This window comes from Ursus maritimus, unplaced genomic scaffold (genome assembly GCF_017311325.1).
Source record: "Ursus maritimus isolate PB19 unplaced genomic scaffold, ASM1731132v1 scaffold_18, whole genome shotgun sequence".
Classification (NCBI taxonomy): Eukaryota; Metazoa; Chordata; class Mammalia; order Carnivora; family Ursidae; genus Ursus; species Ursus maritimus.
In genome coordinates, this window is record NW_024424230.1 from 36,743,214 (window position 1) to 36,759,034 (window position 15,821).

At 40.7% G+C, this 15,821-nt stretch overlaps 1 protein-coding gene across 1 annotated transcript in view; it reads right to left on the bottom strand.

Moving 5' to 3' along the window:
- DTNA (dystrobrevin alpha) overlaps positions 1-10,828 on the bottom strand; it is a 181,388-nt gene extending 170,560 nt beyond the window's left edge. Inside the window, exon 1 of the mRNA XM_040632377.1 lies at positions 10,769-10,828. The gene's annotated coding sequence lies outside the window, so the exon portion shown is untranslated. The remainder of the gene's footprint in view (positions 1-10,768) is intronic.
- Positions 10,829-15,821: the final 4,993 nt, after the last annotated feature.

The window sequence follows — 15,821 nt, forward strand, 5'->3', positions numbered from 1 at the left end:
ATGTCCTATTAGTTCTGTTTCTCTAGAGAACTCTAATAAAAGTAGTGGTCCTCAAAAACTCATGGTCACCAAGGAACTTGGAACGTGACCTTATTTGGAAATAGTCTTTGTAATTGTGATTAGTTAAGGGTCAGGAGGAGATCATACTGGGTCAGAGTGGGCCCTAAGTGCAATGACTGTATCCTTCTAAGAGGAGAAGACAATGAGAAAGACACACTCAGAGAAAGCCCTAGGAAGATGGGGACAGAGATCTGAGTGATTCAGATATAAGCCAAGGAAGCCAATGATCACTGCAGCCACAGGAAGTTAGGAAGAGGCAAGGAAGGACCCTTCCCTGGAGTCTTTAGAGGGAGCATGGCCCTGCCAGCATCTGGATTTCGGAATTCTCTCCTTCAGAACCATGAGAGAACAGATTTCTATTATTTTTAAGCCACCACGTTTGTGATCATTTGTTCTAATGTTCCTAGGGAAGGCATACAGGGAGTTTCTGGGAAAGGTCTCTTCACTCAAAAAAGAGGGTCACAAGGAGAAAAGAAAAAGTTGGTGGACAAGGACATGGCAAAATGTTCCACGTGGCTGGGCACAGGCTGAGTGGTGACTCAAGGCCCAAGAAGAGCCTCAAGAGGGAGCAGGGCTCGGTTGTGATCACTGGAAGTGCTGAAAAGCAGTGGATGCTAGACCATGTGAAGGATCAGGTCAAGGGAATTATGAGTGGAAAAATGAAACCATTCTCTGAAGTAACATGCACTCTCACACTCTCTCTCAAATAAATAAATACATCTTAAAAAAAAAAGACTGAAATATTTTCCCCCCAAAACTGATCAAACAGAACCATACGCATTTGGAAAAAGCTGTTTGAAAGCATGAGTCCTAGCAGACATTTCATTCTCTATTCTGCAGAAAGTATATCAAAGATGTTAGGATCTGGTCTTGTTGCTTTTTCAGTCATTCTCTCGTCCCCTATCACACCATGGAGAAGAACATTATATTAAATGCTAATTCTCATTTTTACGATTTAATGAGTTACTTCTGAGAAAGCTGCTGTTTCACCAGCCCATTAGAAACGTCTGGAATGGCTAGTGCTGAATTGGGGCTTAGGTCACCCAGCGGAAACTAATGTCAATGTTTCAGTTACTCATTTATGGTCTTCAGCCTCATGGACACACCTCCACTGGTTACTAGGCAACCACAGCTCACAGCAGTTAGTATACATTAGGCAGGAACTCAATGTGTGCATTTGGAAAGGCTCTGAATATTTTATTGAGAAGGCAATCACGAGCCGAACTAGACTATTTGTTACGAGGTAGGACAAAACGTGGGGGACTTCACTATTTTTCAGAACATGGATTAATAACACTTCACGGACAAGCCTTCATGCTTACAGCTGCAACCCTATACAGAAGAGCCTCAGATGGGGAGGACACTGAAAACCTCAAAGGAGTCCTTTTTATCAAATGGAGGAATTCCTGTTCAGAGCTGCGTTTAGGACAGGGGTTCGCAAGCCCCGCTTCTCAGGCCCTTTGGCTCTTCGGATGGTGGGGAGAGAGAATCCAGGGGAGAATGGGAGGCTGTTTATATTAGGGTAATTTTACTGCTGTACTTAATATCTGCAAATGCTTCTTGCCGAAGAGAATTCAGAGCGCTGTGGGAAGGTGCCAGGGATTCGGGTGATGGTGGGATGCTTTGTGTTACTCGCGGTGGGATTGTTGGCCACGTAGGAGATACGTGAGCCGAGCAGGGCTCTATTTGTGCCGGTATGAAAGGAACTCCGCTGAATTGAGGTCATGAGAGGCTCATTTGCAGTGTCTGAATGGGAAGAATGTAGTCTTCTCTGGAACACGGTGAGGCTTTTTTATCTCCAAATGTGCCTTCTGTGGATGCTACTACTCTGGGAAGAAATTCAACTTCAGAAGGGAAACCATGTGATACTAGAGTTGTTCGTACCCATCAGGAAGGGGTGGGTCCTAATAAGAACACGGTCTTAGAAAAAGTGTTCCCTTACTTATCTACGCAGCTCAATGGAAGAAAAAGTATGGCAAGTATTTATTTGAGTCTCTGAATGCGTATTATACACACACATAAACACAGAAAAACTTTCAGCCCACTGTTACGGAAGTCTAAGGAATGACAGAAAAGAGAGCTAAGGTATTCATCTATTTTGATCATTTGAAACTATCAGATTCACGGTGGAAGATTTTGCTGAAATAAACTGTACGGATTTAAAAGTCAGGTTTTGAAAGTTACAAAAATCAATTGATGGTTGAATACAAGCTAAAACAATAAACTGTCACTCATACGAATGCACTAACATCGAAGCACATTATGATTAACTTTTGTAAACACATCATAATCCTTAGTTTTTATAGGAAAGCATTGTTCCATGCATTCTTGTAATGATCACAGTTTTAAAAATCATACTTACATAAAGGTAAATAGCATCCTGCAAACTCTTCTGGGAAATTAAAGGCGGATCGGCACACAAAAGATAACTCAACGGGCAGGGACATGACCTGGGGCTGTAACTAGAAGTCTTACTTTTTTCTAAGATACTATATATTTATTTTACTCAGAGATAGGCACTGCAATGTACATATGCCACTCATATTTTTTTTAAATTCTTTTTCACTCTGTAATATGAACAAGTTATCCATACCACAGCAGTAGACCAAAGATACAGGCCTATATCTTTTTGTTTTTTAATAGATGGGGTATTTACAGATTTTACTATTTTGCATTTTTTAAAGAAACGAGTATGTTGCACTCACTTTAGCTGCCATTTTTAGCATCACATTCTGCCTGTCAGCACCTGGACTATTTTGGTCTTCCCATTCAAGGACAGTTTGCGGCTTTTGTGCGGGGTCTCATACACATGTGCACCAGACAATAAGCAGGATGTGAGCCAGGAAGGCATTTCTAGTTTTGCTCAGCCGTATGTCCAACACCTACCAAAGCTCCCGAAAGTTCTCAATAAGCACTTGATGAATAGTAAATCTACTTCTTTGTATTGTAAATAAAACCCAAATCGACCTTGTTTTCTTAGTCTTTCCTTACATGTAGAAATTCCTCTTGGAGGAAAATAAGATCGAGAATATAGTAATACTGGCTAGTTTGTTGTATGATGGACAGGAGTTAGGTGGTAGAAGACTCGTCTATGTCCTAGTTGTGACTTTGCTGCTTATTTTGGATATAGTACTTAAACTCGGCCTCAACCTTCTCAAATGTAAAGTTAAGGGTTGCTATGGTCTCAATGTTCGTGTTGTCCTGAAATTCATATGTTGAAATTCTAATGCCCAATGTGATGGTATTAGAATGTGGGGACTTTGGGGTTGATTAGGTCATGAGGGTGAAGCCCTCATGGGTGGGATTAGTGTTTTTATAAAGGAGGCCTGGGGCGCCTGGGTGGCACAGCGGTTAAGCGTCTGCCTTCGGCTCAGGGCGTGATCCCGGCGTTCTGGGATCGAGTCCCACATCAGGCTCCTCCGCTGGAAGCCTGCTTCTTCCTCTCCCACTTCCCCTGCTTATGTTCCCTCTCTCGCTGGCTGTCTCTATCTCTGTCAAATAAATAAATAAAATCTTTAAAAAAAAAATAAAGGAGGCCTAACAGGGCTCCCTAGCCCCTTCTGCATGTGAGGACACAGAGAACAAGCCAGTGCCTGCTTCGAACCAGGAAATGGTCCCTCACCAGAATGCACCATGCTGGTGTCTTGATCTTATACTTCCCAGCCTGCAGAACAATGAGAAATAAATCTCCGTCCTTTATAAGCTACCCAGTCTCTGGGATTTTGTTACAGAAGCTTGAATGGAGTAAGACAGGGGTCTAGGTTAAATAACCTGAAATATCCTTTCTGATGCTTAAATCCTGTGATTCTAAGACATACTCTGTGGCAAATCAAAGTCGGATGTTACCTGAAATAATTATGCCTTATTGATCTCAGGCTCCCAGGTGCCTATCACAGAACCAGGGAACATAAGAGACGTGTAATATATATTTAAAGATCAAATGAGTGAATGATAATTATAGGTATAAATGTGGCCTAAGCATCATCAGGATTTTTCACCAGTGGAAGAAACCCTTCTCTATAGATACTGACTTCTGCAATTAAAATGAAGTCAGAGATTGGTTTTTGCAAATTTTGGGTTTTATTCATACCAGTTATTATTCTTATACATGATATTTGAATATGTGATTTTTAGAAAAATTCAGAACACATTTATGTACTCTCTTAAGAAGGGCCAACAGCGTCATGTCTACAGAATTTTTTATTTTGTATCCCAAACAAACCTTTTATAATTAATTATAAATATTCATTTCATAAATATTATTAAGGAGAAAAAAGAAAAGGAGACGGAAATCCTTGCCTTCAAAAGCCCCCAGCTCTAGTGGTGCTACATAGCGTATAGCCCTAAAATTCTATCAGTCGACAGCATCAGACATCATTTCCGAGCTTATGCTCACATCAATACATGAGGTTTTTGCATAAATAGTCTCAGAACCACAAGGTGCTGTACCTTTTAAACTTTTGTTGAACAGAAATAGTGCTAATTTTAGCATCAGCCTAAACATAAACTTATTTGCCAATGAGAAAAAGATCTATAGACTTATAAATAGCTTACTCCTCAGGAAATATTTTAAATGGAAAATTTTAGCATTATTTTACATACATATTCTTCTTCTAGGGTTAAATTGGAAAGTTCTTTCAGTGAGGCAGTTTGCTGCAGTGGAAAGATACGACTTCACACTCTCATTCTGCCACTTAGCAGAAATGTGACATTAGCAAGTTACCTGCGCTCTTGGAACCCTAGTTTTCTTATCTGAATAAGGAGGGAAACAATAGTTAATTTGAGAGGGTATTATGAAAATTACATTAGATAATGTTCATGGAGCATCTGCTTTGGTGGCTGGCACCGTGGCACCAAATCCCCTCTGTAAGGGGCCCCCGTCCCCTAAGGGAGCTCTCCCTTCGCTTGAAATGTTGGACGAAGCACTATGATCTTTACCACACTCAAAGCACTCAAGCATATCTCAAAATACGACCCTCCAGACTTCATTCAAAACCAAAAAAGGAGACTGCAGTGAGCTTGGTAGAGGTGATTCAAAGATAAAGAAAAGACTTGGCATTTGTCCTTGATGAAAATTTTAGAGGGAAGACAGAAGGATAACATGAGAACTGGCACGAGGCTGTGGATGATTGAATGAGATCCCTTTTCTTTCTCCTGTCTGCAATTGGAGCTGATCTGGTAATTCAGAGAAGGACGGATGATAACCGCTGACCCAGGAGGAGGTCATCAACGGCTTCAGGGAGATGGCAGCAGCAACAGCTATGATGGATCTTGAACAATGGCTGGGATATTGCAAGTCCTTGGACAGGGCCTGTGTGCCCGTGGGCGAGGGGTGTTTCGAGAGGAGTATGAATATTCGGCAGGAGCATCTAGGCAGAGACCCAGTGTAAGCAAAAGTAAAAGCACAGAGAACGGCTTAGAGAAGGCGCATCAGATGATTCTATGCTAGCAAAGATCAACTGATGAGGAGCAAAGGCAGGCGCTAAAACGCAAGAGGTCTGTTGTGCCTGTATTACCACACGCTAAGGAACATGCGAGATGGATTTTTTCTACCGTCAATGGGGCAGCTGGCACTGGCTTCGAGATTGAAGTGACGTACGGTAATTAGATCACATTGGCTACTGTTTGTTGGGCACCTGCTGTGTACCAGGAACTGTGCTTTGTTGTTTTATGGATATTATTTTCTAGTCTTCATGACAAATTATACACGATTTTTCAGGTAAGGATCTAAAGCTCAGAGAGGTCAAGTTACTCGCTGCTCAAGATTACACATTCTTAAACGGAGCAAACGAAATAAAAGGAGGAATAGAATTTTTATAAATATGACTTTCAGACTAAACCAGTAAAGCATGGGAATAATGAGATTTGAATGTAAATTAGGAAGTTGATTTAGACAGTCATGTTTTAAAAGAAAAGGAGAATAAGAACACTGGAAAGAGGGAATTTGTGGTTCAAAGTGAGGCCATTCCATGGGAGAATATATTTGCAAATGACACTACAGATAAAGGACTGGTATCCAAGATCTACAAAGAACTTCTCAAACTCAATACACGAGAAACAAATAAACAAATCAAAAAATGGGCAGAAGATATGAACAGACACTTTTCCAATGAAGACATACAAATGGCTAACAGACACATGAAAAAATGTTCAAAATCATTAGCCATCAGGGAAATCCAAATCAAAACCACACTGAGATACCACCTTACGCCAGTTAGAATGGCAAAAATAGACAAGGCAAGAAACAACAAATGTTGGAGAGGATGTGGAGAAAGGGGATCCCTCCTACATTGTTGGTGGGAATGCAAGTTGGTACAGCCACTCTGGAAAACAGTGTGGAGGTCCCTTAAAAAGTTAAAAATTGAGCTCCCCTATGATCCAGCCATTGCACTACTGGGTGTTTACCCCAAAGATACAGACGTAGTGAAGAGAAGGGCCATATGCACCCCAATGTTCATAGCAGCAATGTCCACAATAGCTAAATCGTGGAAGGAGCCGAGATGCCCTTCAACAGATGACTGGATTAAGAAGTTGTGGTCCATATATACAATGGAATATTACTCAGCTATCAGAAAGAATGAGTTCTCAACATTTGCTACAACATGGACGGCACTGGAGGAGATAATGCTAAGTGAAATAAGTCAAGCAGAGAAAGACAACTATCATATGATTTCTCTCATCTATGGAACATAAGAACTAGGAAGATCAGTAGGGGAAGAAAGGGATAAAGAAAGGGGGGGTAATCAGAAGGGGGAATGAAACATGAGAGACTATGGACTATGAGAAACAAACTGAGGGCCTCAGAGGGGAGGGGGGTGGGGGAATGGGATAGGCTGGTGATGGGTAGTAAGGAGGGCACGTATTGCATGGTGCACTGGGTGTTATACACAACTAATGAATCATTGAGCCTCACATCAGAAACCGGGGATGTACTGTATGGTGACTAACATAATATAATAAAAAAAACAAAAACAAAGTGAGGCCATTCCAGATTAGGGTGAGATCTCTTAATACAGGCAAGTTTTGAAATGATATAAGGTATTTAATAATAAAAAATGTTGCTTCTGGGTTTGCGAGTTACTTCATGATTATATTACACAAGAGAGTGACCATATTAACTAATTAATTAATTAATTAAGTGCACAGGGTCTGAAGCCAGACTGTCTAGATTTGAATTTTTACCCCCAACTTAACCTCAGCAGATGATTTAACTTCCCTGGGCCCTACTTTCCTTATCTTTAAATAAGGAGATATAATATTACCTATGTCACAGCATTGTTTAAACATGACATGAAGTATATGTCTACATAGAAGAGTGTTTGGCATAAAGTATGAACTCAGTAAGCACTAGCTATCATTGCTTTGGGCCTTAGTCTTTACTCACCAACCATTTATTTAGAAATTACCTACAGTGAACCAAGGACTGGGCCCGTTTCCAGGAGTACCAAGATGCACTACAGATGATTTCTGCCTTTAAACACATTTGATATTTTCCAATATCATACTTTGTGGCTCAGCAGAAATACTACTGATTACATCTTGTTTAAAGCACTTTCCTGCACTATTTGGGCACCAGTGATTTAAAAGCTGCATTTACAATGTTGCTCATTAGTGCAAGGAATGATACCTTCGCTCCTCCGACCCTTCCTCCAATATGACATGAAGATCTGTTCAGCCTGAGCTATCTTTTATGACATGTTTCCCTTGGCCCACCAGGCAACATCATGAAGTTAGTGAGACTAGTTTGGTAGCCCCCTCCTACTTATGTGTACCAAATCCTCAGAAGCTGAGTGTCTGCACCCCTCCCTCAGGAGTCTCTAGCTTGCTAATTCGTTAGACTTATGTGTGATGTAGTCTGTATTATTAATGGATGCATTTCTTTCCCTGAGAGTATTTTTTTTTAAATATGACTTTATAAAGCCTCATTTCCATAAGCTGGAGAGAAATGTTAATGATCAGAATTTTTGGTGAATATGATGTTTGGAGAACATCGGTTATTCACTGCATCTCAAACCACACCATCAAGCTATCCATCTCTCTGTCTCTCAATTTTGGGCTATCAAGGGATCCAAGTAATTCTGCCTGTGATGGCATTTTCACATTGTCTGAAAGGATTCTCAATTAGGCACTGCAGGTTTAACATTAACATTGTTTGAACAGATGAAAATTGTTGGTAGGAGGGACACCATGTCCTTTTGAATGTACCCACGATATCATTAAAATGGACAGATGAACAGTCATGATAACCTGCGAGAAAAGAATGAAAAGGAAAATGTCTACATAAATAAATGAGAAGGAAATGAAAAAAGCAAGGTTTAAGCATTTAAAATAACCAAGTGCTGTGATTTCGTGAAAAGCTACTTTCATATCAAGGAAGCCCTTTAGAGTGGGATTGTTGAGACAGTGGTGAATTGTTTACCTGCCCAAAAAAGACAGACACAAAGTGGCATCCGGTCACTTAGCTTTCTAATAGAGCCAGTATTTATTATAGGAAATGTGAGCTGATCAGATCATAAGACATCTTTGAGTAGCAGACAACCATTACTGAAAGAGAGAGGTCAGACCCATAATCAAATAGATCTGAAGCTCCAGACTTTAATGTGAATGCAGGAATGGGGCTGAGGCCCAAAGAAGCAGTTCTTATCTGTGCTTGGTGAAATGAATTTAAAAACTAAAGTTCATATTTGGTACATATCTGAGACTTTTAAAAAAGATTTTATTTATTTATTTGAGAGAGAGAGAGAGAGTGTGCACAAGCGGGGGGGGGAGGGGCAGAGGGAGAGAAAGAAGCAGACTCCCTGCTGAGCAGGGAGCCCAACGACGGGCTCAATCCGAGGGTCCTGGGATCATGACCTGAGCCGAAGGCAGCTGCTTAACTGAGTGAGCCACCCAGGTGCCCCCATATCTGAGAATTTTAAAATCTTCCTATTAATTTGATATGCAAAAAAAAATATGACAATAATTTTGTTAGCAACAAATTAATGCTACAACATTATACAGCTTAGAATCTGGCTTTCAATATATTAAGTTAAATATTTTTCAGTGTAGAAAAATCCAACTTTACATTTAACTTGAAATGCACCTCCTGAGAATCATTTTCCTTGGGAGAAGCAAGTAATCTCTGTTCTTTTCTTTTTTTTCTAATAATTTTGGGAAAAATTAATGAAGGACTGGTTGGTCAATTAGAATCTAACCAAGAAAAGAGAAAACACTCTCAATATTTAAAACAGATGTAATTTAATCTAGAGAAATGGTTACACGTATGATGGAAGACTTGAGAGCTAAGCAGGGGATCAACTGGGAGATGAGCAGCAGCATGAAGCCAAAGGCATTACTGCCCACACATTGCAAGGGAGAAAAGGAAGAGGTGATATTACTGGAGCTCAGAGTTCAAGGTCACTGGGGGAAGCTGGAGATAATGGGGTGAGTCTTGGTGGGAGGAAATACAGCCCATAGGGGTGAGTCCCCCTGGAACCAGTAGAGTAGAAGCAGCGCAAGGAATAGATGAGAAGGTAAAAACTGGCAAAGACCAGCAGAACTGGAAAACAGAATTAAGTAAACATGTTTCTCATTTTCATTTTCTCTTCCAGAGTGTTACACTAGGCAAATTGATTTACTGGAGTATTAAAGGGCTCTAAGCTTAGAGCCTGGCAACTGTGTTCCATAAACATCTTGTAAATAAATGAAATCATCATTTTAGTTCCACATATAATCTCAATAAACCAAATTTACACACCCCGAAGATTATGCGAGAATGGGCGCCTTCACTTTGAAGTTAATAAAAAGTATAAAGGAAGCATCGGTGTCTTCTGGATTAGATTTAGAGAGTGGTCAGTGCTCCATCAGTGACATTGTTCTATTCACAGTTGTGAACAGAGGTTTATTCTGACATTCTGGAAATCACCATTCTTCAAAGTAGATCATAAAACCACACTTTGAAAACTGGACTCCGGAGGAGGTGGAAAACCACACAATTTACCGAAGAAGACCACCACTCAGTTCCTCTGTCCCTTTCCATTCTGCTGAGAAATGACAACAGCAGATTGCCGACTAATAGTAAAGCGCCAATTTGCAGGCTTATGTCTTTTGTAGCATGGCAGGGTAATTATGGATGATGATGTAAAAAATATTTATCTATCCATTTTATGGCCAAACAAAACCAAGCTTACTGTGTGAGCATGTGTGTGTGCTTTATCATACACAGTAGTTTAAAAACCTTACTTAACCTAAATGATGTCCTACTTGAATTTAAGCAGTATAAAAGTCTCCCCATGGGTAGCCACTGAAATGGTAGCCTTGCATCGCCCACACAGACTTGTTAATGATTAAACTGTCATTACCACCATCACATTTTCCTCTAGCAGTTTTGCCTCATTCTGGCTTATTACTCTGATACTAAATACTTTCATATATTTAAAAAATTGGATGACCTTTAGAATAGAATGAAGTATTTTGGCATTTACTTAATGGGAGCCAGGAATAATGTTAGGGTGTCTGTATCTCACGCGTCATACTTCAGGTGATTTCTGACAACAACAACAAAACCACAAAAGGCACAGAAACTAAGCCTTTCACCGTGCGACCCTCACCAGAAGTACAGAACACTGATAACATTTAACCCCATTTTCTTTCATGCAAAGAAGAAAAGCACTTTTAAGGGAAAATAGTGCAATGTCCATCTTAAATTCTTTGTTTCAGATACACTCACCTAAAATTCAATGAAGAAACAGCATGAACTTTCCAAAACCATCTATTTTCCCTTCTTTGAAATGGCAGTTGACTATGGCATCTAAAGACTTCCCAAGCACTTCATCCAGGAACTGGTAAATCTTATTTATCTGCAAGGAGAAAATATACTTTTATTTAGCTAAGCAATTTACACTTGACATGTTTATTACAGATCTAGAACATACGGTATTTTACAAATCCCTTCATACACCCATAATGGTCTGTAATACTCGACTCAGAACCTTGGTTTTCATTTACCATAAGAAATATTTAGAAAAATGGACATTTGTGCCAGAAGTCACTTTACAGATGAGGATGGTGAGGCCCAGGGGGGTGAGGTGACTGTCCAAGATTAAGCGCTGGTTAGTAACGGACAGTAGCCTTGTACCTTGGGCTCCTGACATCCCTCTTTAGTTTTAGTTGATTAAAAACCCAGAAAGGGGAAAACATGGAATCTTCTGTGTTTTCCAAGTAGGTAATTTTCTGGAATATTGTGTCACCATAATTTCTACCAAAGTCAAGGAAATTACAGCTGAGGTCAGAGTCCTCAGACCAGCATTTCCTTTAGTGATTTAAGCCTGAGCAATCCTAAATAGATATCCTACAAGAGTTGACTACCACAAAGTCAACCTGACATTATTTAATGATGTGTATAATTTATTACATGACGTAGTAATAATTTAAATAATAAATAGTTCATAAAATTGACTGTTAACGTTTCTTAACAAAGCTGAACGATTCTCTAATCTTTTGCCTTCTGGGAAAACTCACAGAGAAGAAGTAGAAGAGAGATGTTTGAGATGGCACTTCCCAGAAGACTCCCCAGTGGTGACCTGGGCACCCGCTCACCATCTGCCACCAGCTCGTCTTTCCCACCAATCTCTCTCATCCTTCCCTTGCCCCTTCTTCTCCTTACCAACTGCACAGGCTGGATGTTACTACCCCAGATGCTGGCGAGCTTGAAGCTGCAGGGAGTTGAAACTCGGGAAATCCCATGTTGAGATGAAGGAAAAGAGTGGGAAGGGATCATAGAAGATGAAGGGGAGAAGGCCTCTGATGGCAGTGGGGGTGGAAAAGGAAGGGACGGGAACCTAGCTCTGCACCCCAAATGGAAGAAAGGTGCCTTCTGTCTCCAGCCCTATGCCTCCACTTTCCCTCCTCACTGATTTCTTCAAACCCAGTTCTCAAAAAGGATTACAGTAATTATTTTAGCTCTCATGGCTTCTGGCATCCTGTGATTTTAAGTTCCTAGAGAAAAATCTATACAATAACTCCCCCTTGTTCTAATCCAAGTTTTCAGATATATTCATTATTGGAGGAGATTTATTTCACACACATTTTCACTCCATTATGTAAATGAACCCTTGTTCTGTGTCACATCAGAACCCAGCCATCTTTCCCATACTTAGATTCGAGGTACATACATGTATTTGGCATTCTTTGAATTAATGTATTATTACAACAGTAGTACTTTCACTTTTTGTTTTCTTAAAGTACATGCTACTTTTTTTTTTTATTGGGGGGTTCAGGTAAATTAGAGCTATGCATCTGGGACTAAGTTACATATTAAAATATTAAAAATATTCTCTCTCCCTCATGAAGGCAGGTCTCTGAGCCCTAACATCAAGAAATAAAATGGAAATCTTACACAATCTTATATACTTTTATATAAGACTATATAATGTATATTACACACATAGAGAAACTGACATCTAGCTGTACCAGCAATAGAGAGTCGCTCACGATATCCTTTCGTATTGGCCTGGGGACCTCTTAGGATTATGCTGCTAGTTTTTGCTCTTCTACCTGGCAACTTGGGGAAAGAGGTTTTGCATTTTTGTTTTTTGTCGAGGTCCCTGGGTTCTCTCAGACTGTAAGAGACCAGGGAGGGAGATGAGGCTCAGGTGGACATGCTGTGTTAAAGTACTCCACTGGCAGCTCAGGTTCACGCCTTACCTGAGACCTAGGACTTCAGTAAAAGTTGCAACTTGAATGATACCTTGATTGTAAGCTAGCTTTCCTGCCTGCTATACCTTCTCCACCTAGAAGTGGCCCTGTTTCAGCTCGTATGTCACAGGCAGTGATCAAAAGCAGATGTTGAATCTGGAGGCAGCTCTCTCCCTACCCCTCTGGGCTTCTGTCCTCCATGACTGGTCCAGAGCACGAGGAAACTATCTGTAACTCTTTCTACTCTGAGCCGCAGGGTGACAGTCTCCCAAAGTGCCACTGAATTAAAGGCATCCATCCTACTCTCTCCTCTTGCTGCAGCCCACTGGACACTTGCAAAGCGAAAGTCTCATGTGAGCATTGGGTGGGAATAAAAAACAATCCCTTTCTTTCTTTGAAGTCTTATTATTTAAATTCTACATCAGGTACCAAATTCTCGTTTGAGTAACCTGTGACTAGATAAAGAAAGGGGGGGTAATCAGAAGGGGGAATGAACCATGAGAGACTGGACTCTGAGAAACAAACTGAGGGCTTCAGAGGGGAGGGAGGTGGGGGAATGGGATAGGCTGGTGATGGGTAGTAAGGAGGGCACGTATTGCATGGTGCACTGGGTGTTGTATGCAACTAATGAATCATCGAACTTTACATCAAAAACCAGGGATGTACTGTATGGTGACTAACGTAATATAATAAAAAAACATTAAAAAAAAGAAATTAACATTTAGCATCATGAGATAAAATAAAATACTGTCTCTTTTTTTCTAGCTCCCTGAAAAGCTTTTCAGTCACTTCTGATGGAAGGTACGAGTCAATAATTTACCACTAGAGAAAGGAGTATTTTGCTAATTCGGGGTGCCATATTTTAGACATACAGGTTGGATAGAAGTGGCAGGAGGCAGATTTTTGCTTAATAAAATAAACCCCTCAACATAGAGCACACAAAAATAAAATGGGCCACCTAAGAAAAGATAGTAATTTTCAAACTAATGGTATCAACTGAAGGCTCAATAATCACTTGTGGTGGGATTTGGCCAAGCACGTGCGTTCGTTACACAAGGATGGCAGTAGTGGTCACTCCCAACTGAGATGACATGGGAGCCAGCTGGATATTAGACTGCAGTGGAGTGAATAATCACATTTTTATCCATATTTATGCCCTTACTGATCTTCCCACCTAAAATAGCACTCCTTCCTCATGCTCTACTGCTCACGCTGATATATTCTCCTGCATAGCACTTCCACTATTCATTATTTATTCATCGTTCGTCACTTCACATTAGAATTTAAGCTCCACGAAGGCAGGAATTTTGTTCGCTGCTATATCCCTGACACTTAGAACACTGCCTGACACAGAGTAGGCCTGCAGTACTATTTATAGCATGAAAAATACATATAAATTTACATTTCTCTTTTCTTGTAAATATTTGATCCAGTTTCCTCTTTCTTACCCCTATCAGTTTACACCATGCTGAAAATAGTTTCATCACAGTTGGAAGAATTCAAAGGTCTTTATTCATCTTGAAAAAATAAAGAACCCAAGTAGGCATTTTATCTGCTTTATTGTTATGTAGGAAAAAGATAGTCTACGAGTCAAAAGGAGGATTGAAGATGGTGCTCTCTTAGACTTATGCTGTAGTCTTCTTTTTTAGTTATGCTTGGGAGGCTATTGTGCCATGAGTCTAGTTTACTGTATTGCAGAGGTTAGGAGGGAGCCCGCTTTCAGATCTCTTTCAGATCTTAGGGGGCCAGTTCCGTGAGAAGCAGCTACAGGTGATGATGACCATAGACTTACAAGGTGTGTTTCAGAGAAACGCAAAGATGGAGAACCACACTGCACTCAGAACCACATGAAACTTTGTCCTTTCCGGTGTTTGACGTTGTCAGTTGGCATAAATTGTAGGGTCTGTTAAAGAAGTTTGGCTAAGAATGAGGAACGTCGCTTGAGAAACAATATCTACTTGTCCAAATAATTGCTCAACAACTGAGATAGTTTCCATTGTGTTGATGAGTGACTCTCTGTTTTCATATTCACAAATGACATGCTAGGGTCTCAGGCCAGTGTTGAGGCCCAGCTCGGGGTTCTGGTCACCCCCTCTTCAGACAAAGCATCAGTCAGATCCTCAACAACAAAGAAGAAGCTGGAAGGGGAAGAAAAACAATTCTGAAAGGTCCCTGCAGGGGACCTGAGACTAACTATTGGACAGGTCATTTACTGTTAACAGGGTTTCAGTTTTCTCATAAACTGAGAGTATTGGTCTAAACCAATGGTTTTCAACCCCAGGGTGACTTTGTACCACCCCAGGGACATTTGGTAACGTCTGGAGGTATTTTTAGTTGTGGAGGGAAGGTATGTGCAACTGGCATCTAGCAGGTGGAGGCCAGGGATGCTGCTGAACGTCCTACAATGTCCAATCCAAACTGACAGTAGTGTCATTTAGAACCATCCAAACCGGGTCTAGACAGTTCAAGTTCCTCTCCGTTCCCAATACCATTCTATAGTTTTACCACTGGTCCCATCTAGACCTCTGAAGTTGCACAAGGTAAGCCTTAATTCTCTTCTGAAGCTTCCTCCAACTCTATATACCACATCGAGCACCTGCCTGTACCTCCCAGCTCTGTTCTTAGACATCCTCCACCCCCAGACCTTGATGGTTCCACACCAGCCTGTGAGTTCCTCCTTACAGCACGTGTGACCAGGTAGAATTGCCAGGGGTTTTCTTATCTCCCTGTAAGAACATGTGCAACCGGAGGGCAAGGACTGTCTTGTTTATTTCTTCATCATCTTGAGCACATCATCCTTCATGATGAATAATTATCCTCATTAACTCTCTGTTTGACTAAATGACTGATGATGGAACAATTAGCGAGCATGAAGCTCAGCGTTTTCTCACTCGGTACCTACACGGGCTTGTGATATAAACTTATTCAGATCATCTCACCAGATTATTATTTATTGGCCTAAGAATGTCAAAGTGCTTTAGGAAGCTACAGTAAAATGGATGTGGGGTAGTGGCCCTTGGACTAAATTGAGAATCACCCCAGACACAACGATAGTAGGGCAGAGTGAGGGAGAAGAGTGCTGGGAA